We start from the raw sequence: 24,737 nt of genomic DNA, 5'->3' as shown, positions 1-24,737 counted from the left end.
CATTACTATGCACATTATTCCTGTACTGTGACATCACTGTGTACATTATTCCTGTACTTTGACATCACTGTCTGAATTATCTCTTTACTGTGACATCACTATGCAAATTATTCCTGTACTGTGACATCACTATGTACATTATCCCTGTACTGTGACATCACTGTATTTATTATCCTGTACTGTGACATCACTGTGTGTATTATCCCTGTACTGTGACATCACTGTGTGTATTATCCTGTACTGTGACATCACTATGCACATTATCCCTGTACTATGACATCACTATGCACATTATCCCTGTACTGTGTCCCTGTACTGTGACATCACTATGCAGATTATTCCTGTACTCTGACATTACTATGCACATTATTCCTGTACTCTGACATCACTATGCACATTATCCCTGTACTGTGACATCACTGTGTGCATTATCCCTGTACTGTGACATCACTGTGCACATTATCCTGTACTGTGATATTACTATGCACATTGTTCCTGTACTTTGACATCACTGTCTGAATTATCCCTGTACGGTGACATTACTATGCACATTATGCCTGTACTGTGACATCACTGTGCACATTATGACAAAGCAAGCAGCGATGCCCCGTGTGTTCTTCTGTCTACCATAGCCTGCACTGGCTTTTCAGAAATTTGTGCTCCACTAGATCTTCTGTGGGATTAGACTAGATGGGCAAGCCTTAACTCTCCACACACATCATGGAGTCTCAGGTGCCCATGGGCAGATTCAGTGGTTCTTCCTTGGACCATTTTTTAGAAGGTATTAAAGGGAACCTGTCACCCAAAAATCGTCTATCAAGCTGGTTACAGTACCTTATAGTGCTGTGTCCTCGTTTCTCGATGCACTTTTTCTTCGTTTGGCCGCATGTCTGCTCATTCCGAAATCGTAGTTATATTCAGCTGCTGCCCCGTGCTGCAAGTCAGGCTTGAAGTCACGGGGGCAGCGGCCTCGGCGTCTTCCATGGCCCTCTCCCCGCCCCCTGCCTCTGTGACTGACACCCGAACATCCGAATCCGGGACCGCGCTCAACGGCCGCATGCGCAGTAAAGGGCGGCAGGAGCGCGGTCCCGGCTGCCGCGCGTACTACGCGCCGTCTTACTTTCGCCGCACTGCGCATGCGCCCGACATCCTGTATCAAACGCGCCCGCGCCCAGATGCCGGGCGCGGGCGCGTTTGATACAGGATGTCGGGCGCATGCGCAGTGCGGCGAAAGTAAGACGGCGCGTAGTACGCGCGGCAGCCGGGACCGCGCTCCTGCCGCCCTTTACTGCGCATGCGGCCGTTGAGCGCGGTCCCGGATTCGGATGTTCGGGTGTCAGTCACAGAGGCAGGGGGCGGGGAGAGGGCCATGGAAGACGCCGAGGCCGCTGCCCCCGTGACTTCAAGCCTGACTTGCAGCACGGGGCAGCAGCTGAATATAACTACGATTTCGGAATGAGCAGACATGCGGCCAAACGAAGAAAAAGTGCATCGAGAAACGAGGACACAGCACTATAAGGTACTGTAACCAGCTTGATAGACGATTTTTGGGTGACAGGTTCCCTTTAACTGCTGGACCACAGGAGTACCCACACGACTTGACATTTTGGGGATGATTTCATCCAGTCGTTTAGCCATTACTATTTTGTTTTTTTTGTTGTTGAATTTTTGGTTCTCCTTGTCCCCTCTAGAATGAAAGTAGTTGTGCGCGCGCATTGGCACAACATTCAATCTCTACAGGACTGATATATATGATGTATAGCTGAATGCAACGCTTCAATAAAGGTGATCACTTGTATGTTGGCCAAAGTTTTGCCCTCTGGTGACAGTAAATGTTGGAAGCCATTTGCTCAAATTTCCAGAAGTTATTTATTGAATCATTTCCCTTCTAGACCAGCGTTTATTCCCAGTACTGGAGCTTTATTGCCTTGTTTTGTTTCCTTTAAGTACTTCAAGAAGTTTCAAACACGAACCACTACAGAAACCTTTATAGAGTTGCTTTTTATCTTATAATATTCCTTCCAAATGTGGTTTATATCTCCAACTCTGTTTACTTTAGGGCTACACAAGCATTTACAGACAAACACTATAATTTATAATCAATCAAAGCTTAGAAGACATTTGTAGGAGAACTACAAACATGGAAGTGCTGTGTCCTTTGTGCATCAGAAAGAATACAGAGAACTTCACTTTACGCTGGAGGTGAAGACTGTCCCCACATAGACTCTCTTCACATCCTCACGAGAGAAATGGTCCCTTAATAAGAACATTGGACTCACTGGACTTTATATTAACCCTTTAAGGACCCATGACGTAGCTGTACGTCATGGGTCCAATCCCTAAACATGGCGCCCGCTCGCGCATGCAATGGGCGCCTTAGCCGTGGGGTTTCTGCTATTTTAAATAGAATAGTCCCTCGGCACATGTATGCGATCATCCATAAGGCTGATCGTATAAATCTTACCTTTCAGGTGCCGCTGTCAAATGTGACCACGGCATCTGCGCAGACCGGAACCGGAAGTCGCGCGCTTCCGGTCCGGTAACAGCGTTCCCCGGCTGAGATCGGGCGACCTGTTACCTTGAGCTAATTGACCGAAGCCTCAAGCTGGCTTCAGAGTCAATTAGATGTATATATCAATACAGGCCACTAGGTGGCAGCCTTGTATTGATAAAGTGCAAATGAAGTCTTCAATGATGGCTATTTAGCCATCACTGAATACTATGGGCAATCGAATGATTGACAGTTATTGACACCCAAGGTGACTTAAAAAAAGTAACAAAAAAAAAATAGTTTTTATATAAAAAAAAATAACTAAAAGTTCAAATCACCTAATCAAACTAATAAAAAATATCATGTGGATTGGCGCGTGCGAAAATGCCCATACTATTAAAATATAACACTATTAATGGAATACGGCAAATAGCGTAGCGGGGGGGGGAAATAAAAACAGCCAATTTGCTATTTTTTGTCACTTCAACTACCTAATAATTTTTTAAATAAAAAGTGCTCAAAAAGTCGCACACACTTAAAATTGGTATCACTGAAAAGAACAGATCGTCCCGCAAAAAATGAGCCCTCACACATACCGTAGCTACAAAAAAAACTAATTAGCTGTACATCAATACAGCTCTGGACAAGATGTTAGCAGCAGATTTTATTTATTTATTTTATGCATTTTATATAGCGCTACTATATTCCGCAGCGCTTTAAAGACATTATCATCCAACTGTCCCCAATGGGGCTCACAATCTAAGGTCCCTAATGAGTATGTCTTTAGAGTGTGGGAGGAAACCGGAGAACCCGGAGGAAACCCACGCAAACACGGGGAGAACATACAAACTCCATGCAGATGTTGCCCTTGGTCGGATTTGAACCTAGCACCCCCGCCTTTAACGCCTGTAAGGGGCAGAGATGGGACCTCCATGGATGAGACTTGTTTTTCCATCACTTGTTTTTCCACAGATTTGGAGAATGTGCAGGCCAAGACTCCACCTTGAGGTCTTTGTCATGCTCCTCAAACCATTCCTGAACAATTTTAGTAGTGTGTCACGGTCATCATCCTGATGAAGGAGACCACTGCCATAAAGGAATACAGCTACCATGAAGGAGGTACTTGTCTGCACAATGGTAGGCAGTGTTGGACTGGGGCACCAGTGTAACTGATTCTGGGGGCCCACCTTAGGGCTCCTGCACACTAACACTTCATGTGCATTCTGTGTCTATATGTCCTCATGGTCGTTTTGCAAAATGATAGAACATGTCCTATTATTGCCGGCATTACAGACAAGGATAGGACTGTTCTATTAGAGGCTTGAATAATTGTGTACTCTGCACACCTTGGATCCAGTGTGGGTGCCTGTGAGAGTGGTTTAGACAGTATAAGTTAAATCCACGGCACTCCAAAAGTTGATGCAAAATAAGTAATCTCATTTAATTCTTAATAAACAGAATGCTGTTTGGTATACATCCAGTGCAAATTCATATACATGTAGTATTTATGCCATATCAGATAGAGAAATATATCCCGAACGTTTCGGTCTGTGCGACCTTCTTCAGCGGGGTCTGAAGGCAAGAAGAGTATAGGCGTACGCTGGATGTGGATGTGATGCACTGTGCAACCCCCTGTGCAGGTCATAACCTTTAACAAAGCCCAAGCACAGGTGCTAGAGGATCAACGTGAGCAAAGGGCACAAATGGAGGGCCATAACTAAAACAGAGGCATTAGGGTCACCTGAGGCAGGGTAATAGTGAGGATGCTGGAGCAGGGGTAACTGGAGGAGAGGCAATATTAGCGGTGCATTTAGAGTGGGGGCATCTGGAGCTGGGGCATTTATGGGAGAGCACCTAAAGCAGAGGCATTAGGGTCGCCTGAGGCAGGGTAATAGTGGTGATTCTGGAGCTGAGGTATTAGGGGGGCAACTGAAGAAGAGGCAATATTAGGAGTGCATTTAGAGTGGGGGCATTGGGGCGGCATCTGGAGCTGTTGCACTAATTGGGGTGCACCTAAAGCAGAGGCATTGGCGGGAACAAGGGCAGAGTCCCCCCAATGCCACTCTGAACTCTGCAGTGAGCAGCACACATACACAGATCTGAGTCTACTATAAACAAATCCCCTATTTCCCCCTTACAGTCTCCTACAGCTCACTACTGTCACACACCTGAGAAATCAGCCCAGCGTCGCAGAGGAGTCCTACTCTCCAGCAACCACAGTTTCCTGACAGCAGGGAGGGCAGGAGGATGGCCAGACATGTTCTCTCCTCCTTCACTGCCAGCATCCCAGGAAATTTAGAAGATACTGCTGGGCCTCCTGTAAAATTTACACTAGTAGGAGGCTGAATACAATAAGTATCTCTCCAGAGAAACAAAAGAAATAATTACTCCTCCGTCTTATCTCTGGGCGCAGGAGACTGGGGGCCTGCCGAGGAATCCCAGTCCGTGCTGATGGTAGGTGATAAGTGTCACATTCACATGAATGCCAGGACCAAAGGTTTCCCAGGAGAACATTGTCCAGAGCATCACACTGCCTCCTCTGGCTTTACTTCTTCTCTTAGCGTACCTGGTGGCATCTCTTCCCCAAGTAAACAACACCCATGCACCTGGTCATTCACTTGATGCAAAATAAAAATTAATTCATCAAACTAGGCCACCTTCTTCCATTGATCCATGGTCCACATCTAAAGCTCATATTCTCTATGTAGCATTTTTGGCGGTGGACCATGTACCTTGTACCCAATAAGCCGATATGCCAGGACAACTTTCTATATAGCGAACAGTAACTTTTTCAGTAATTTTTGCTACAATAGCACTTTGTGGGATCTGATCAGATGGGCTTTGCTAGTCACATCAATAATCTTTGGACATCTGTGAGCCAATCATTGGTTCACTTTCCATTGAACACTTTTGGTAGATTCTAACCACAACATACCAGGTACTTCCCACAAGACCTGCCATTTCGGAGATGCAGTGTCCTAGTCATCTAGCCATCACTATTGGGCCTTTGCCAAAGACCGAGTCAATTTTTTTCTGCTTTCAGAACACCAGGAACTGTTTGCATTTTGCCTAATATATCCCACCATTTGACAGGCACCAATAAATGATCAAATGAAAAACCATTCATAAACCATGGACAGCTTGAGTTGCCCAGCAAGCAGGAATATAAAAGTGTGTTCTCCTGACAGGATGACCCCATTCACCTAGGGAAGCAGCATATTCTGGTGACATCTGCCTGAAGAATTTGAGACAATTCAAAATTATGATAAGGTTAAAGAAGTTATCCCATAAAAATGGTTTATCACTCATCCATAGGATAGGTGATACATGTTCAATCATTGGGACCTCCTCAACAACATTCAAGGGGAGTTTGAATGGAGCGATGATGGTTCCTGCACTGTGTGACTCTACAGTAGTCACTGTCTATGGAGATGAAGGAAATAGATGAGAGCTTTTACTCGTATTGACTATTAGGACCCCCTTGTAGTGATCGGAGGGGGTCCTAACAATCATACATTCTAGGTAGACAGGTGATAAGTGTTTTTCATGGCATGACTCCTATAATAAACATTGGAAATATCCTATTGATTTAGATTAGTTGAATAGTTTCTGCTACTTATGCCCCAGGTATTGCTCCTGCAGAAGGTAAATATCAGCTTGGAAATACAAAAATGGATTCAGGTGGCAAATCCGGTGCACGGATCCCGCTCCAACAATGCGATGAATCAAAAAACAAAGTATTGATCCAGCACCAGAATAAATGCCACTCCTTATATTGCAAAATCACATAAAAAAAATTCCAGTACTGCACTGCCAGGCATCACCAACGCGTTTCGATCATACAGTTGATCATGCCCCTGAGTAAGATCAACTGTATGATTGAAACTAGTGTTAAACAAATCAAAGTATCTGAAGTGGAGTTTGATCTGAAGTTCAGGAAAAATTTGATTTGTTGCGCTTCATAGTAAGGAATCGATTTCCCCTGAAATGCCGGTTAAAAAATACTCACCTCATCCATTTGCACGCGAAGAGGCTGCCGCAGCCATCTTAATTGAAGGCGCTGCGTGAAATATGACGCGGTGACGTATGATGTCACCACGCTGCCCAGCGCGATGACGTCACCACACCACCGTGCGAGATTTCACGCTGTGTCTTCAATTAAGATGGCTGCAGTGGGCTCTTCGCTATTAAATGGATAAGGTGAGTATATTTTTTTTTACTAATTAAGCCTTCAAAGCCCTCATTATGAATCTCAGATGCTGCGATCAGTGATGAACGCAGCATCTGAGGGGTACAATGACGGGGGCGCAGCGTAAGCCCCATTCCCCGTCATTGCATCCTTTGCATACAAAGAAATGCGCTTCATGACGAAGTCATTCGTCATGAAGTGCATTTCTTTGTGAAATTCGGCGAAGCAGTCAAATAAAATTTTCCATAACTGTGCTCATCTCGAATCAAAATGTGTTTTTTATGTGAATTATTTTTTTTTTCAAGCAGTTGCTTTTATTCTGGTTCGGGATCAATACATTGTGTCTTGGAGTCATCAGTTAGATATACATTATACTTAGAGATGAGCGAAGTGAAATTCGATCCGAATTTCAGGATAAATTTGATTCGCCTCGAAGCCGAATTTCCTCGTGCTTCATGTTAGCGAAGCAATTTAACCTAAAATAGTGTAAAAAAAAAAAAAATCAAACTTACCCCCTCCATTTGCTCACGACAAGCCACCAGCCGCCATCTTGAGTCAAGATCTCAGCCGAAATCCCGTGCGTAAAGACGTATGACCTCATCACGCTCCGCGCAAAATTTCACGCCAGCTCTTCAAGCAAGATGGCGGCGGCTGGCCCCGTCGCGAGCAAATGGAGGCGGTAAGTTTGATTTTAAAAAAAATGTAGGCGACTTTTACACTGTTTTTACACTCATGTATAAATGCGGCATCTGAGGGGTACAGTGACGGGGGGCGCTATCGCTGCTCCCTGTCATTGCACCCGCTACTTACAAAAAAATTCGGTGAATCAGCCGAATCGAACTTTTCAATAAGTCACTCATCTCTAATTATACTATTTTTGATCATTATATCTAAATAATTATATATAAATTGTATATATATTTATACTTATATATTTATTTATATATAAATATTATATATATATATTTCTAAAAAGAAATAAATCACATGGCAAGCGAATCATACGGTTCTCATGAACACACCTTCGTCATGCCTGTTGTATGCAGAACTGCTGATCTTACTTCTTTATGCCTTAGAGAAAACTGCTGTCACTATAATAAGTTTTACCACCTTCCCTAAGAGCTCTGCCCAGCCAAACAGCTCGCAATTTGACGACATTCCCTTACAGTGTGTGATTGCATTCACTCAGTGATTTTTTTCCTTCTGTACATGTGTCTGCCTCAGTTCAGTTGCAGCCTGGCCATGGAAAGGTAAGGTCTGGCTCCTAAGGCTCCCTTTAGCCGTCGCTTGTACACTCTTCCGTTGCTGATCCGCTGGCATCGCTTCGCAATATATTAACCGCGAATATGAAAATATGAATGGGAATTTTTATTTCCGATTACGGCCAAACTTTGGTCCTAATGCATAAACGTGAAATAAATTGTGATACTAAAGCAATAGAATGCTGGGTTATAAAGATTATAATATAGTAAATTGTATCAGATCTGCACGTGTTGATATTGTGTATGGTTACAGTATAGCTGGCAATTTACTAGTTTTTGCAGTTTTATGTTGTATCGCTTCATGCCAGCGGCGTTTTCTGTTAAATGCATCTATTAATGCCATATTGAGATGTCGTAGAGTTAAGTATTTTATATGGAGCAACTCATCGGGGTGATATGAAGAAGTGTTATGTACAATCGATGGTAAATCTACTGCGTTTTCTTAACCGTTTTTGAGATCTGTTGCACAAATCCAATAGCAAATTCAGCTCTGCTACATCCGTACCAGTCGTTAGGTGCTACAGTTGCTTTGTCTATAGATATTAGTGAGGTTGTGCATCATTATACAGCAGATTAGAAATGAACTACCTCCAGGAAGACCAGCCGCAGCTCGTATCCAGCGGTGTTCCTGCGTTTTTTTTTTTATATGTCCTTATAAACTTGTATTGAGAACACATTTTGATGAAATGTCTTCCAGGCTTAGAAAGATAAGGGTTCCTGCCCAGGGTTATCAGATAAATGGTGACAATAAAATGATGTTCCTGGAGATCAGCTCCCCCGGAGGAGTTCTCGGCTGTACCTGCTTATTATTGTAGGTCAGACTCCTGAGGCTTGTACATCTGTGGGGCATGTGATGTCCACCAAGAAATGGTACCTGATGCTGGAAAGGAATGCCTGGACTGCTTATACCATACATTTATAATGCTCTCCATTTCCCTATATGCGTGCTTTACTATCTATCTATACATTCATCTATCTGCCTATTTATTTATCCATCAAAAGACATGGAGAAGAAACAGAATAGATAAATATGGATGGGTGGATGGATGGATGGATAGATAGATATGAGATGGATAGATAGAAACATATACGAGATAAATAGATAGATAATAGATATGATATAGATAGATAATAGATAGATAGATATGAAATAAATATATAGAAACATATATATGAGATAGATAGATAGGTGATAGATAGATAATATATATGATATAGATAGATAGATAGATAGATAGATAGATAGATAGATAGATACACAGACAGACACATAGATAATAGATAGATAATATATATGATATAGATAGATAGATAGATAGATAGATAGATAGATAGGTGATAGATAGATAGATAGATAGATAGATAGATAGATAGGTAATATATATGATATAGATAGATAATAGATAGGTGATAGATAGATAGATAGATATGAGATAGATAGATAGATAATAGATAGGTGATAGATAGATAGATAATAGATAGGTGATAGATAGATAGCTATGAGGTGGATAGATATGAGATAGATAGATAGATAGATAGATAGATATGAGATAGATAGATAGATAGATAGATAGATAGATAGATATGAGATAGATAGATAATAGATATGAGATAGATAGATAGATAGATAGATAGATAGATAATAGATAGGTGATAGATAGATAGATAGATAGATATGAGATAGATAGATAATAGATATGAGATAGATAGATAGATAGATAGATAATAGATAGGTGATAGATAGATAGATAGATAGATAGATAGATAGATAGATAGATAGATAGCTATGAGGTGGATAGATATGAGATAGATAGATAATAGATATGAGATAGATAGATAGATAGATAATAGATAGGTGATAGATAGATAGATAGATAGATAGATAGATAGATAGATAGCTATGAGGTGGATAGATATGAGATAGATAGATAATAGATATGAGATAGATAGATAGCTATGAGGTGGATAGATATGAGATAGATAGATGGATAGCTATGAGGTAAATAGATATGAGATAGATAGATAAATAGATAGATAATAGATAGATAGCTATGAGGTGGATAGATATGAGATAGATAGATAATAGATATGAGATAGATAGATAGATAGATAGATAGATAAATAGATAGATAATAGATAGCCGTGTGAAGTGTTTGTGTCTGCTTCACATGATGTGCATCTTTTACTCTTGCACAGTAAGGCTACATGCACACGAACGTTCTTTGTTTCCGTGTCCGTTCCATTTTTTTTTGCGGACAGGATGCGGACCCATTAATTTCAATGGGTCTGCAAAAAATGCGGACAGCACACCGTGTGCTGTCCGCATCAGTATGTCCGTTCCGTTGCCCCGCAAAAAAAATAGTGCATGTCCTATTCTTTTCTAGTTTGCGAACAAGGATAGACATTATTACAATGGATCCGCAAAAAATATGGATCAGCAAAAAAACGGATGCCATACGGAACGTCATCAGTTTTTTTTGTGGATCCGCAATTTGTGAACCGCAAAACACATACGGTCGTGTGCATGTAGCTGTGGTGTTTTGCGGATCGGCAAAACACGGATACCGTCCCATGTGCGTCCCGCAATTTGCGGACCGCACACACCGCCGCAATCATAGAAAAGGCCTATTCTTCTCCGCAATTTCGGACAAGAATAGGACATGTTCTATATTTTTTGCGGGGCCGCGGCACGGAACTACTAGTGTTGATCGAGCACCAAAGTGCTTGTGTGCTGAACACACCGAGCACCCGAGCATAATGGAACTCTACCGAGCACCCGAGCATAATGGAAGTCAATGGGAGAACCCCAGGCACCCCCTGCTCGGAAGAGGAAAGGGTGTCTGGTTCACAAAAAAAGGCCATAAATTGATGGAAAACCCATCAAAATGGTTTGGAAACAGCATTAAGAGGATGGCTTGATGCATCTTGGACTTCTATTATCTACAACATACAATAGGTGTGTAGACTCTGTTGAGCAGGGTGCCCCACTTACTATCCCCCCAACAAGATGAACAGCGCCATCTATTGGTTTCATAGTCTTCTGACAAGACTATGAATCCAATAGATGGTGCTGTTCATGAGTAGTGTAGATTGCAAATTTTCTATGCAAATGGTTTTTTAGCTGAAATTCAAGGCAGATTCTGCTCATTTGCATGTCTTTCCAATATGCCCATGTTTATGCAAATGAGTTCTTACATGACAAAACTGTATAGAAAGGTTATTGAATATTATGTTAGGATTATCCGAAAGCTTTTTGTCACCCCAATGATATTGATCTAGGTGCGCAGGTCCACCCAAGCCATCCAATAGATGTGAAGCAACTTTGAGGCTTACTGGTTCTCAGTCAGATGAGAGCTGGTTTGGAATGTCTCATAGAGCACAAGTCTGCCATTGTAAGGTATGCTGACTGTTATCTGTCTCATGGATAGATTGTTGGCTTCCACATACCTGGCTTTTGGCATATAGCCTTTGTGTGGTTGTCTATCATATATAATAGATAATAGGAGTCCAAGACGCATCCAGTCATCCTCTTAAAGGGTTTCTACCACTTCGTTTGCCCCTATTTAGCTTTCAGACACTAGCGATCCGCTAGTGTCTGCTATACCAAACAATCCTAATCTAACAGTTTTTTGTCCAGCCATTTTGCTAAAAAAAGAACTTTTATTAATATGCTAATGGGCCTCTAGGTGCTATGCAGGCGTCTTTTCAGCACCTAGAGGCTCCGTCTACCTTCACATAATGCCGCCCAGCACGTCCCTCCAGCACGCCCATCTCTGATGGAATCCGATCCTCCCTCTGTTCCAGCCGTACGAAATCTCGCGCCTGCGCCGATTACAGACGCGCACAGCGAAGGTGTGAGATTTCGTCACATGACCCTCACTCCCCACTATAAATACAGGCAGCCTGCTGGCCACAGGTTGCCTGTTAATTTTAGGTATCTGGTGATTGTTTTGTTCCTGCATACTTACCTGATCCTGTGTTCCCTGACGATTCTCTGCCTGCTCCTCCTGTACTGCGTATCTCTCCTGGTATCTTGACCCCGACTTCCACCTGACGATTCTTTGTTGTACTTCGTTTCTATCCTGGTATTTGACCTTGGCTTTTCCTGACTATTCTCTGCTCATTCCTTAGTACTGCGTAACTCTCTAGGTATTGACCCGGTCCGTTCACGTTCCGTTATTTGTCTTGTCTGTCTTCCCAGCACGTATCCTAAGTTAGGGACTGTCGTCCAGTTGTCCCCTGTCATTAGGACTTGCGAGGCAAGTAGGCAGGGCCAGGGGTGAGGGTGGAGCGCAGTGGTCACTATCCTCCCCCCTGTGTTCAGTGTACGTTACCGTCACAGCACCATTACTCTGCCCAAATCTCCTGGGAGAAAAGGACTTTTACCACGCAACTGCTAAGTATCAGAACTTTCTATGTTTTCTCCTTTTTATTTTACAATTGTTTGCTGTTTATGTATGTCTCTTGTTAACCAAGTGCTGTCCATTTTTTTAATACATTAAACCTAAACGTTTGATAGTTTGTCTTGTAACCTTAAGAACCCGCTAGCTCCATGAGTGTGTGTGCAGTCTCAGGCTGTATGTTTGTTGTTGTTTTTTTTTTACCGTGAGGCCTATTATCGTGTGTGTGTGTGTCTGCTTACGAGTGGAACACTCAGGGGTGTCCTGTCGACCTTATAACGGGAAGGTGGTGGCGGCAAAGGTTTTGTGTTATTGCGTGGGTGTGCTTGCAGGCTTCAGGTGTCGATTTATGCTCGAGTTACGGCCTGGTGCAGAGCGTGAGGGGAATTGGCATGAAGGGCTTGGGCAACCCTTGTCATGTGACGCGGTGGGCCGGTCTGGTCCCCGATACGTGACAGGCACTTCAAAAAATGTTTTGAAATCAAATATTTAGCTATTTATGTAAATATTCTATGAAGAGATAAGCAAATTTAGGGTTAGGGTTCAGTGAATCAATTGTAACAAATCGATTAGTCTCAAACGTTTTTCAGTTATGAGGTGAAGAAGCAGCGACCTGCCTGGCGATAGACGTCTGGCTCTGACAGTTTGGGCCCTGAGCCCCGGCTCTGAGTACCGGTGCAGGCTCAAAGGCTCTGCTGCGGCTTTAGGAGCACTGACTGAGCATGTGCCACTATCTGAAATTGTATCAACACATGTGTAGTTGCTGTTACTGACGCCAAAACAGAGCCTCTACGCCTGCAACACTATCAGAGCAGGGGTGCTGGGCCCAAAACAGGATGTCCGACCCTATCATTCAACAGGCAGGTGGGCAATTCTTCACCCGTGGGGACAACCCCTCGTAGGTGAAGAACGTTTGCTATCGAGATGAATCGATTCTTTAGGATCGTTTCGCTCAACCCTAATTCTGACCATATCAAGTTTTATGCCCATTTTGATCAAATCAGACCTAAAATGACTTTAGAATTTTTTCAAATATAGCATATTAATATCTGATAAAATAATGTTTTGATGGAAGTGCCCATTTAAGCCTTGTTTATATAAACATTATCTCAGTATTACAGCTATACTTACAGTACATATAACTGATTTATTTCATTATATTAGTAGATGGGAGTATTTCACTATAAATTACAATATCCTCTAACTAGGTGTAGCACAGTCTATCCTTGTGTAATTTTACATATTTATTTTTTAACCTGTTACAGTTTTAGACTGGATATTTTGGATTGTATATTTTCTTTTCTATTTACTGTACTTTATTATGGAGGCAGACATCTTGCCTGCGCATTAAGATATCTGCTTTATAGCAGCCATATGGACTATTGGAATCTATAACCTGAAGATGCTCATTGACTTCTATTGGAGAGTGTTGTGGACATGCTCTGCAACCTGTGCAAAGTAGTTCATTGTGCAGGGAGGGCGAGTAGAAAAGCTGTCAACATCACCTATTGTGAAAAGTGGATCCTGTGTTATCTACTGTATATAGAGAGGTTACCCTTATTGTAATCATGCCTGTGATAATAAGATGACAAGTGTTTTCTCAGGAAAAGGAAGAGTCAGTCTATTGTGAGTGGTCATTGTGAAAACTGCAGAGTTTAAGTATTTTTTATATAGTGAAATGGAAAGGTAAAAATAAAAAACCTACATTCTCCAAAAATATTTTTAGCATAAAAACGTGATTTAATCAGTAGGTCATTTCTAATTACCTGTTCTCTTTACGGGTCTATTCACATGCATTAGATTGCATCTGAATGGAATTCTTCCTGTAGCAAGCGCATATATTCCTACTCAGATGAACTGGACAGTCTCAGAAATTCGTGCAACTAATCTAGAATTAAAGGGGTTTTCCGACAGTTTTTTACTGATTCTCTGGGTAGGTCATCAGTAGGTCATCGGTGGGGATCCAACACATGAGATGTTTGAAAAGGCAGCGACTCTGGCAGTTGCTCCACTTCCTTCTCCAGCTTTCCTTGGGCCATGTAATGTTCATTGGTCACATGACCTAGGCGCAGCTTAGAACCATTGAAATAAATAGGTCTGACTGCGATGACAAGCAAATACTTTATGCAATGTACGGCGCTGTACTTGGTGATCTGAGAGAAGGCAGCGGTGCTACTGCCAGCGCCTTCTCAAACAGCTGATCAGCGGGGTTCCCGGGTTTTGGACCCTCACCAGAGGATAGATCATCAATAAAAAAAACTCTTGGAAAACCCTTTTAAAAAGTTACATGTACGAGCAGAAGACCGTGGTCTGCCATTGTTGATTAGAACAAAGCCAATTCCAGACTATCAATGGGCACGCATGCTCGGCTGTTTTCGGCACTCCCACAGAAGTGAACGAAGAGCTCTGCGCATGAACAGGGCTCATGCACACAACATATGTTTAGTCCGCATCGGATCCGCATTTTTTGAGGATCAAATGCGGACCTATTCATTTCAATGGGGGTGCAAAAGACGCAGACAGCACACAATGACCTGTGCAAGTTCCAGAGTTGGGACCCCTAGCTACCAGACACAGTTGATCTGCCATAAATCTCTAAGATTGGAACACCCCTTTAAGAGGAAATCTGATCCACAGTGCAGCCTATGCATTTCCAAAGAATAACTACTTTGAACACCTGAAATCCATTTGCTACGGCTCTTATTTCTTTGGTTTTAAAATTAAATCCATGAACGAGGATGAAAAACAGATGGTTGTACTTTAGGATCTGCACCTTTTAATATTTTTATTGATCTTTTCTGCATGACAACCCGAACAGATCAGAAAGCTGATTTCAAGAAATATTGAATAATGTATCAAAAAAAGCACCTACATTTCCTAGCTGTCAGATAGACAGAAGAAACATAGTAACGGCTCGGCTAGGATATTGTCACAAATACGGGGGAGGGACACAGAACTAGTACTCAAGGCTAGGGAGAGGGAAAATGTCACCTCCTAGGAAGCCCCTAAACCTGGCCCTGACTCCTGTCTGTATGTATAGACCCCAAAGGTGGGAAAATACATACGCCCTAACCTAGACCTTAGGAGCCCTGAAATGCCCTAGGTAGTGGCAGGGAATGAGACTACTAGTTCCTTCCCAGGTGAACGAACCAGTGTCTCCCTGAGGCCAAGTAACAACAAGCACAGGGGAACAACCAAATACAAAGAGCAGTACAACTTATCTTATAGAAAATGGATGAGCATGAACACAGGTAAGGTCCAAACACCAACTCTTCCAAATCCAAGCAGAGAATATCAACCGCATGGTATGGAGTGTGAGACTAAACTAAGTAGGGAATGCAGTAATGACCACAGGCTGCACCTGACAAGAGGTGTGATCATTACCAAGCCACAACACTGATAATGAAGAGGCTGTCAGTTAACGTCACGTGCAGTCACTCTCTCCGATCTTCTAACCTCTGTCACAGAAGTCACCATGACAGTAACCCCCCTTCTACGGGTAACCTCCGGACACCCAGGACCGAACTTATCTGGATTAACCCTGTGAAAGGCTTTCACAAGGCAACTGGCATTAACGTTGGCCGCTGGAACCCACATTCTCTCCTCTGGACCATAACCCTTCCAGTGAACAAGATACTGGAGGGATCTTCGGAGAATTCGGGAGTCCTGTATCCTGGCGATCTGAAATTCAAGATTACCGTCCACAATGACAGGAGGGGGTGGCAGGGAGAACGGTTAAGCAGGTTCGACATATCTCTTCAGTAATGAGTTGTGGAAAACATTATGAATCTTTAAAGCCTGCGGAAGACAAAAGGCTACCAGGTAATAATGGCAGAGAACTTATATGAACCAATAATACTTGGGCCCAACTTCCACAAAGGTACTTTCAACTTAATGTTTCTTGTGGACAGCCGCACAGAATCACCCACCCTCAGGTCCGCACCACTTATACGTAAGTCAGACATTAGTTTATACTTCTTGCCCGTCTTTTTCAGATTATTTAGAATTTAAGCCACATTTTTGTGATAGGTAATGACCATAATACAATGAACTGCTCCTTCCAACCAATGACCCCATTCCTCAAAAGCCAACTTAATGGCTAGCAATTCTCTATTGCCTACATCATAATTTATTTCAGCACCCAAGAGTTTCTTAGAGAAGAAAGCATGTGGGCGTCATTTACTAGGTGAAGGACCCTGCGACAAGACTGCTCATACTGCTACCTCGGATGCGTCAACCTCCACAATAAATGGCTGTGACACATATGGCTGCACCAGTATAGGAGCAGAAGCAAAACATTCCTTTACCGCTGAAAAAGCATGTAATGCCTCATCAGACCAGACTGAAAAATCTATACCTTTCTTAGTCATATCCGTTAATGGTTGAACAACAGTCGAGTAATTCAAGATAAATTTATGGTAGTAGTTGGTGAACCCCAAAAATCATATGAGTGCTTTCAGATTTTTGGGTCAATCCCAGTCCAACACAGCATGGACTTTTTCCGGATCCATGCGAAAACACGAAGATTAGAGTAGGTAACCCAGAATTGCACTTCCGGAACCTCAAATACACACTTCTCCATCTTAGCATACAATTTATTCTCCCTTAGGATCTGTAAGACCTGTCTCACATGATCCTGATGCTTCTCCATGTCAGGGGAATAAATTAAAATATCCAGATTCGGATACACCACCACAAACCTGCCTCCCATATGATGAAAGATGTCATTGATGAAATGTTTAAAAACAGCAGGAGCATTGGTCAACCCAAAAGGCATGATCAAATTCTCAACATGACCTTCAGGGGTATTAAAGTCCGTCTTCCATTCGTCCCCCTCCTTGACCCTTACCAGATTACATGCCCCCCTCAAATCCAACTTAGAGAACACCTTGGCACCGACAATCTGATTGAACAAATCTGGGATCAAAGGAAGGCGATAGGGATCACGGACACGAATAAGCTCACGGAAATCCAGACATGGCCTAATTTAAGCCACATTTTTGTGATAGGTGACCATAATACAATGAACTGCTCCTTCCAACCAATGACCCCATTCCTCAAAAGCCAACTTAATGGCTAGCAATTCTCTATTGCCTACATCATAATTTATTTCAGCACCCAAGAGTTTCTTAGAGAAGAAAGCATGTGGGCGTCATTTACTAGGTGAAGGACCCTGCGACAAGACTGCTCATACTGCTACCTCGGATGCGTCAACCTCCACAATAAATGGCTGTGACACATATGGCTGCACCAGTATAGGAGCAGAAGCAAAACATTCCTTTACCGCTGAAAAAGCATGTAATGCCTCATCAGACCAGACTGAAAAATCTATACCTTTCTTAGTCATATCCGTTAATGGTTGAACAACAGTCGAGTAATTCAAGATAAATTTATGGTAGTAGTTGGTGAACCCCAAAAATCATATGAGTGCTTTCAGATTTTTGGGTCAATCCCAGTCCAACACAGCATGGACTTTTTCCGGATCCATGCAAAAACACGAAGATTAGAGTAGGTAACCCAGAATTGCACTTCTGGAACCTCAAATACACACTTCTCCATCTTAGCATACAATTTATTCTCCCTTAGGATCTGTAAGACCTGTCTCACATGATCCTGATGCTTCTCCATGTCAGGGGAATAAATTAAAATATCCAGATTCGGATACACCACCACAAACCTGCCTCCCATATGATGAAAGATGTCATTGATGAAATGTTTAAAAACAGCAGGAGCATTGGTCAACCCAAAAGGCATGATCAAATTCTCAACATGACCTTCAGGGGTATTAAAGTCCGTCTTCCATTCGTCCCCCTCCTTGACCCTTACCAGATTACATGCCCCCCTCAAATCCAACTTAGAGAACACCTTGGCACCAACAATCTGATTGAACAAATCTGGGATCAAAGGAAGGAGATAGGGATTACGGACACGAATAAGCTCACGGAAATCCAGACATGGCCTAAGAGTTCCGTCCTTTTTCTTAACAAAGCAAAACCCTGCAGCAACTGGGGATTTGGACGGTCTAATTTGTCCCTTAGCCAAACTATCAGTGATATATTCTTGCATGGCTGCTCTTTTGGGTTCAGAAGGATTATACAACAGAGATTTGGGCAATTTAGCTCCGGGAACAAGGTTGACGGGGCAATAATACTCTCGATGTGGGGGTAACTCCTGGTCTCCACTTTTGGAGAATACATCAGCAAAATCTGAAATAAAAGAAGGTACAGCTTTAGTGGTTACAACAGTGATGTGCTAAGACAATTGTCTATGCAATAATCACTCCAATCAAGAATCTGTCTCACTTGCCAATCGATGGTAGGATTATGTTTACTTAACCACCGCAAACCTAGCAACACCGGAGCAGGCAGACCCTCCAGCACAAAACATGAGATGGATTATTGATTAAAATCATTCACCTTTAAATGGATGTCCTGCACAATTTGTGATAAACATTTTTAATTAGTGGAGTGAAATCAATTACAAACACCGAAATATTTTTGTCTAATGCATTTGTTGTCAAACCATGCATACAAACAAACTAACCATCAACTAGGTTAACCCCAGCCCCACTGTCAATAAATACCTCAATTCCCACAGTTTTGGAGTCTAGCGCCACCTTGGCTGACAGGAGAAATCAGGTACTACCAGTAAATTAAAAAAGTATGTTTTCTGGCCCCCCATCCACACCACCAATAGTAAGTTGGGGATTAAACATTTTTTTTGTTTTCACCTTGACGCTGAACGTACAGACATAAATTCGCAAAATGTCCCTTCTTTCCACAACAGAAACAGATTCCCTTCATATGACCAAAGTTCTTGCCAGCAGTTCCAGGAGTAGCTCCTCCTAACTGCATAGGCTCATCATAAGGCGTAACCACAGGTGTCTCTCTACCATAAGTGTCAAAGGAAGCCGCCACATTATTCAACAGTATCTGCTCAGGATGAGGAACTCTAGATCTCTCTCTCTCAGCCGTCTATTAAGATGTACAGTAAGGGACATAGCTGCTTCCAATGACAGAGAGCAGGATCATTCCACTCCGTATCCGCAGACCATCTCCTAAATTCAGAGCAATAGGTCTCAGCGGAGCGCTCTCCCTGCCGTAAACCACATAATTTGGTCTCTGCCTGAGAGATCTGATCCGGGTCATCGTAAATAAGACCCAAGGCTCTAAAACATTAATCTACCATTTGGAAGGGACTGTAATCCGGTCAGCAGACAAAAAACCAAAGACTGGGGGTCACCTTTAAGCAATGAAATGATCATACCCACACGTTGACTCTCACCCCCAGAAGAGTACGAACGCAGCTTAAAGTATAATTTACATGACTCCCTGAACCGAATGAAATTGTCGCCACCCCCGGAAAATCTGTCCAGGAGGGCAACCTTAGGTTCAGAGTAAGCCTGGTACCCACCATCGGAACCAGCCACCTGTGGTCTTGTTATCTGCAAAGACAGACCCTGCAGCTGTCCGACTAGTGCCGACATAGGATCCATAGCTGCACTGATCCGAACAAAATGGCAGTTTTTGGCGGTTGATAATGTCACGAATACAGGGGAGGGACACAGAAGTAGGCTTCAAGGCTAGGGAGAGGAAAAAGGTCATATCCTAGGAAGCCCCTAAACCTTTCCCCTGACTCCTGTCTGTACAAAAATACAATTCCCTAGGTAGTGGCAGGGAATGAGACTACTGGTTGAAAATGATTGAGCAGGCTCACGGGTAAGGTCAACAGGTAAGGTCAACGCACCAACTCTTCCAAATCCAAGCAGAGAATATCAACTGCATGGTATGGAGTGTGAGACTAAACTAAGTAGGGAATGCAATGACCACAGGCTGCACCTGACAAGAGGTGTGATCATTACCAAACCACAACACTGAGAATGAAGAGGCTGTCAGTTAGGCCTCATGCACACAACCGTGGTGTGTTTTGCGGTCCGCAAATCGCGGGTCCGCAAAACACGGATGGCGTCCGTGCGTGTTCCGCAATTTATGGAACGGCGCAGACAGCCTTTACATATAACTGCCTATTCTTGTCCGCAAAGCGCAAACAAGAATAGGACATGTTATATTTTTTTGCGGGGCCACGGAACAGAGCAACGGATGCAGACAGCACACGGAGTGCTGTCCACATCTTTTGCGGCCCCATTGAAGTGAATGGGTCCACATCCGAGCTGCCAAAACGGTGGCTCAGATGCGGACCAAAACAACGGCCGTGTGCATGAGGCCTTAACCTCACGTGCAGTCAGTCTCTCCAATCTTCAAACCTGTGTCACTCAAGGCACCGTGACAGATATGCCGTTATGACTAATGCAGAGAGAATTTCTAAATCAGTTTTCTTTATCTAGATGTGAAAAATGTGATTTCAAAGAAGTAACCTAGATACAGCCTTCCCGTTCATCATTTCGATCAGTCCCATCCTCTGTGTACCGTAATTAATTACCGAGCCACCAGTAACGAGGCAATGTCATCTAGTCAAAGTCAGTGATGACAATTTGCTATAAACATCTCCATGTCTTTATAGACCGCCATAAACCTGTAAGGCTTCCATATACTTGTGTCATTGCTTTCTTTATTGCACTCAGTGGCATCTGTTACGGACCCACTGTAAAAAAAAAAGAAAAAAAAAAGATGTTTTTGAGGTTGGCTGCTGTATCACAAAGGACAGTCTGCCAGTATTCCGGGTATATGGAGGGCAAAAGGAGACTATTTTAACCTCCGAATGATTGATAGGCCTATTAAAATGTCAGTGTATAGGCTGGGGTATTTTTTTGTCTGTATCCATTCTATTTTTTTGCTGCCCATATGTGGAACCATTCATTTCAATGGGCTGGAAAAAACTGAATTGACTCCCTGTGAATTTTGTATTAGTATGTCTTCAAGTCTGTTCCGCCAAAAAATAGAACAGGTCCTATTCTTGTCTGTTTTGTGGAGAAGAACAGGCATTGTTACAATTGATCCGGGAAAAAAATGGAGATAACACGGACATCACATGGATGTCACTATTTTTTTTGCGGATCCGTGTTTTTCTTACTGCAAAATACATACGTTCGTGTGCATGAGCCCCTAGGCTAAGTACACAGACTCAGTGTGCACATTCACATGTTTCAGCTTCACAGTTGGATGCATTTCTCTCACAAGCAGGGGTATCCCCCTTCAGCCAGTACTTCCTGCAGTTACCTCACTTCTCTTACTTCCCACTATCTTTTCTTCTAAAGAGCTAATAAAGCTGATAAGGAGGAATAAATCACACCCCTGTGATGCTCACAAGCAGTGTACAAGTTTTATCAGGCTCACAATCTGAGCTTAGGTCTGACATGCCCCCACTTCCTCTCACACATCTTGTGACTCTCTGTTTAGCAGGGATAGATCTTGGTTCACAACAGGCAGTGGACTGCAACTTAGGTGGAAGTGAGATCAATAGTGGCCATGAGATTACACCTTTTTTTTCAGGTGGATGCAGGCAGATTTTATAAATGAAGTGATTTAGAAATTTGCCATTCTCTATTAAATGAAGTAATATTGTGTGAAAGTACAGTGACTCTTTAAAGGGGACATTTATGGGATATCAATAGAATATGCCATAAATGTCAGTGTGGCCTCACCTTTGGGACTCACTCCTATCTCAAGAGCAGGGTCCCCCTGAAGTGAATGGAGAGCAAGCTTCCCATAGCAGTGAATGGAGAGCAAGCTGCACAAGTGCGGCCAACTCTTTATTCACCACTATGAGGCTTCCAAAAATAGGTAAGCTTGAGCTTGGCTATTTTTGAAAGTCCCGTAGGGGTGAACAAAGGGTGGCTGCGCATTTGCCCTTGCTCTCTATTTCATTTCAGGGCCCCATTCTGGAGATAGGTGTAGGTCCCACCTCCTATCTGACATTTATGGCATATGTGATTGATCTGTTCCAGATGGGAATAAACCTTCTAAGAGTAATGTCCATCATAGTGGACCTTTATGGCTGAACAGTGGACCGAGATGTGAACAGTGTTTCCAAAAACCTCAAGTCTGCGTAGTTTACAAATTAATTGGTACCTGGCTTTGGATTATTAAGTGCATGAACTTTTAGCCATCCAGCACGAGCCATTAACAACTGCAAACCACGCAGACTGAGACTTCTGTACACATCATAACCACATCTTGGTCATGGCTTGTCTGTGTGTGTCCACTATGTAGGACACTACCCTAAAACCACTGACAAGTGAGGTGAATAACACTGAATATCTGATTTATCTCATGACAATAGCATTTGTCATGGAGTGGGATATATTATGCAGCAAGTGTACAGTCAGTTCTTGAATTTGATGTGTTTGAAGTGGACACAATGGGCAAGTGTAAGGATCTAAGCTACTTTGATGAGGGCGAAATTGAGATGTTCTCCAAAATCACAATTCTTGTGGAGTATTTCTAGGATGCAGTGTTAGTACCTACCAAACATGGTCATGATGTGGATGACTGCTTCGAGGAACATGACAGAGCTCAAGGTCGTGACTTGACCTTCAAATTCACCAGATCTCAATATGTTTGATGATCATGTTTGTTAACTTGCACAACCCCATTAAGCTCCTCTTTACTAGTAAACACATGTCATATCAGCAAACATAGTTTTCCTTTTATACATCTGATTTGGAAATCTTTGGTGCCTCTCTTGCCTAAGTATTTCCCGTGAGCGTGTAAAAATGCACCATAAAGTTTCTTAATCGACAAGCCCACATTTCTGGAATGGAATAGTAACTGTTCCTAGAATCTAAAACGTCAACATCTTTAAAGAAAGTAACAATTCTCAGTAGGATAAGGGCTTGTCGTTTTATTGCAGAAAGTACTTTATGTTAACTTGTGCTTGAATGATTTTAACAAGCTTTATGACAGACATAAAATCTTCTGATAAGGGTAAATGATAAATCAACCTTGACCAAGCTAGTCTTCCAATCTTTAACTAACATTGAAGGAGAACTAGTCAGATGTGATCTTGTTTCCACTCTACATTTTTACCGTCTTTCTACGTGATTGAAACACTTTTGTCTTGTTTAGTCGGATTATAAAATGGCTGATATGGCATTTCTTCAGGCTTTTTCATGCATGGCTCTGTGTTGATTTCAGGAAGAAGAGGTCACAGAAGTCAATTGTTCCCCCTCGTGTAATAATTGTCCCAGTACCACAATGACACGCTGTATTAAATGAGACGTAAAATAGAATCAATATCAACCCCATTTCTCATAAAATGAGGATTTATGTCAAATGCTTTTAAGAGATCTGATGCACCGAGCATCTGGCAAGTTGGTTGAAGCTAAAGGTCCTCGGTGGTATCTTAGTGCAGTCAAAAAAACAACATATTACCTTGGCTTTCCTATACACTGGCAGTATGAAGCTCTAGCTTTTCAACTAGGTTACATAGTCTGCTGTTTTCACCAGATGTGAAAGTTTTTGGGGGGAAAGTAAAATATTGTTAACCTATCCTCAGTATACATAATTAATATCAGATCGGTGGGGTCTGACTCCATTTACCCCCTTGATCAGCTGTGTGAAGAGACCACAGCTCTTTGCTAAGCACTGCAGCCCCCTTCCAAGGCTAGTGATGTTATATTCATTGGTCACCAGGCCTATGTGCTGCTCAGTCCAATTCTAGTGAGTTGGCTTGAGCTGCAATACTAACCACAGCATCTATACAGTATACAGTGCTGTGCTTGGTATAGTGAACAGGCTGCAGCACTCACCAGAGTGTCGCAACCTCTTCAAAAAGCTGGTTGGTTGTAGTGCTGGGTGTGGGACCCTACAAATCAGATGTTGATGACCTTTCATGAGCATCAATATTTGCTTCTCTCTATTTTGGCTTCTCTCATGTATTCTCCAGTTGACTTCTCTTATGTATTCTCCAGGTGGCTTTTTTCATGTATTCCTAAGGTGGCTTCTCTCATGTATTCTCCAGTTGGCTTCTCTCATATATTCTCCAGTTGGCTTCTCTCATGTATTCTCTAGTTGGATTATTTTATGTATTCTCCAGTTGATGTCTCTCTTGTATTCTCCAGTTGGCTTCACTCTTGTATTCTCCAGTTGGCTTTTCTCATGTATTCTCCAGTTGACTTCTCTTATGTATTTTCCAGTTGACATCTCTCTTGTATTCTCCCGTTGGCTTTTCTCATGTATTCTCCAGTTGGTTTCTCTTATGTATTCTCCAATTGACTTATCTATTGTATTTTATAGTTGGCTTTTCTCATGTATTCTCCAGTTGGCTTTCCTCTTGTATTCTCCAGTTGTAGAGATGGCCTTGCGGTTCGCCCGGCGGTTGTTTTGTGGCAAACTTTGAGTGTTCGTGATTCGCCGAACATGCGAACATATGTCGAAATTTGCACCCGCCATATTCTTTTACATTATGAAGAACTTTGACCCATGACCCATCCATCA

At 42.6% G+C, this 24,737-nt stretch overlaps 1 protein-coding gene across 2 annotated transcripts in view; it reads left to right on the top strand.

Annotated features, from left to right (window-relative positions):
- The window catches only part of TMEM100 (transmembrane protein 100), a 63,576-nt gene that overhangs the window by 20,201 nt on the left and 18,638 nt on the right, over positions 1-24,737 (top strand). The window contains exon 1 of one of the 2 annotated variants that reach the window (XM_044297236.1): positions 7,869-7,930. The exons of the other annotated variant lie outside the window; for it this stretch is intronic. The gene's annotated coding sequence lies outside the window, so the exon portion shown is untranslated. Of the gene's footprint in view, positions 1-7,868; positions 7,931-24,737 lie in introns of those variants that run through there. 2 annotated transcript variants of the gene reach the window in all.

The sequence above is a fragment of the Bufo gargarizans genome, chromosome 6, assembly GCF_014858855.1.
Source record: "Bufo gargarizans isolate SCDJY-AF-19 chromosome 6, ASM1485885v1, whole genome shotgun sequence".
Taxonomy (NCBI): Eukaryota; Metazoa; Chordata; class Amphibia; order Anura; family Bufonidae; genus Bufo; species Bufo gargarizans.
This window is presented reverse-complemented; position numbering and strand designations above follow the sequence as displayed.